Source organism: Tarenaya hassleriana, unplaced genomic scaffold (assembly GCF_000463585.1).
Source record: "Tarenaya hassleriana unplaced genomic scaffold, ASM46358v1 Cleome1685, whole genome shotgun sequence".
Taxonomy (NCBI): domain Eukaryota; kingdom Viridiplantae; phylum Streptophyta; class Magnoliopsida; order Brassicales; family Cleomaceae; genus Tarenaya; species Tarenaya hassleriana.
In genome coordinates, this window is record NW_010965107.1 from 1 (window position 1) to 1,826 (window position 1,826).

A 1,826-nucleotide genomic window follows, 5' to 3' on the forward strand; every position below is an offset into this window, starting at 1 on the left:
ATATCTCGAAAGTTATTGTGATTTGTGAAACCGTTACATAAGAATAAAAATAGAATATAAGCCGATTTCACGACTTTGATAAATTCGGTCAAAGTAATCACTGTTAATAAATATAGAAGATATACGATTTCAAATTTTACTTAAAACGATATATAAAATGGTGAAAAATTCAAAAGGAACTAAAACAGTACATGCGTGAATAACACTGGCAGCTGTTAATTAATAATCATTTTTTAAAATTAATTTCAAAAAAAGAGTGATGGATTGCTGCCAAGCTGTCCAGTATGTGAATTGTCCTAAAAGGCCTTATTATTTATCCGTTGGGTCCAAAACCCTCCCTTAGACAAGGGGTAAAATCGTAAATTGAGATATTTACTTTGTATAAATCTGAACCGTCGCGTCATCTCCTTCCAAGAGCACTGCAGTGCTTCTTCACTCTCTTGTTCTTCTGAGATGGATTTCTTCGCGACATTTCCGGTGTATCGAAGAAGCGCGTCGCGATGGATCAAGAAGGTTGTCGGAAGCGGTTCATGTTCCGGCGGGTGTAAGCGGAAGGGCGTCGATGATGGAGAAGCGTCCGGGAATCGGAACAAGAGGAGGAATTCCCGGAGTTCTTCTCTTCTCCGTTGTTCGTTTCTCTTCGAGGTCTGTAGGGTTTTGCCTCCGTTTTTTCTCTCTCTATGCGATTTTCTGTTCGCATGGTTCTGAAATTGATTTTCTCGACGTTTTCATTTCCGGTCTTGTATTTTCTTGATTTCCAGGAATGGGTTTCCAGGAATGGGTTCGTTCATGGTTTCTTGCTTCTGGGTTATGATGATCGATCATGATGCTGATGATTTTAATTTTCAAATTTGTTTTTGTCCTTGTTTGAAATTGTGATCAGGGTCGTGATTGTTTGTTATATTTGCGAGCATTTTGGGTTAGCGAGCGCGTAATCAAGTGGAATTTGGACATTGGAGGGCAAAATCGCTGGTTTCACGTTGGGCGGTGATGGAATCAGAGGTGCTTAATCATATCTTATTGGGTTTCGCTTTAATCTTGTTAAAACATTTATGCGTATATGATTTAAGAGTTGAGCTTGAAGTTGAATCTGATCGCTTCCTTCAAATGTCTGTTGTGGAGTCTCTGCTTATAGGTTTTTGGTTCACAAGAGTGTAGATGTATGTATGATCTTTTTCTTTAAAATCGGAAATCTGAATTTTTAGGTCCTTTGGATCTGGACGTCAGAGATCTTGTCAAAAGCCAGTTAGCTGTTTCTTACTTGGGCAGTAAGAAACTTCAACTGTGTGTCATTCCTTTGTACGTTTCATTTCCTCTACTGTTGTTTCCCGGTTTTGAATGCCGACAGCAACTTCTTGTTATTTTTCTGCAGCGGCCAATCGAGGGAATGCGGGTTGCAATTACCTGGTATCCTGGATGAACTGCTCAGGTACTATGCTATTGGTGAGAATCTGTTTGGTATTGCCTTTCTTTATTCACCCTTATAATGTAACAGTCTCTTTTTCGGTGGTCATTTGTGCTTAAAAGGAGGCAGTTCCTGTTTGTTTCCGTTTCTCTATCTGTCTTGTGCAATTTACATCTTGAAACAAGTGGACAAACTTTGGCAAGTGACATTTAAATTACATCCTGGGGTTTAAAGGGGTTCATGTGTTGGTTTTGCTCGTGCAGATTTCCTTGACTGATTATTTATTAATTTTCAGGGCCAATGATCGTTCTGTAGAACTTAATTTTTGTATTGAGTTAGTATGTTGTGGATGAAGTTTGATTGTCGTTGAGCTGGTGGACCAAATTTCCTTTTTTTTTTTTTTTTTTTTTTTTTTTTTGTT

At 38.4% G+C, this 1,826-nt stretch overlaps 1 long non-coding RNA gene across 1 annotated transcript; it reads left to right on the top strand.

Annotated features, from left to right (window-relative positions):
- Nucleotides 1–432: 432 nt before the first annotated feature.
- LOC104809812 lies at nt 433–1,779 on the top strand. The gene is made up of 4 exons (XR_771212.2): nt 433–645; nt 884–1,002; nt 1,206–1,268; nt 1,373–1,779. It is a non-coding gene; the product is annotated as an uncharacterized LOC104809812 (long non-coding RNA).
- The last annotated feature ends 47 nt before the right edge of the window (nt 1,780–1,826 follow it).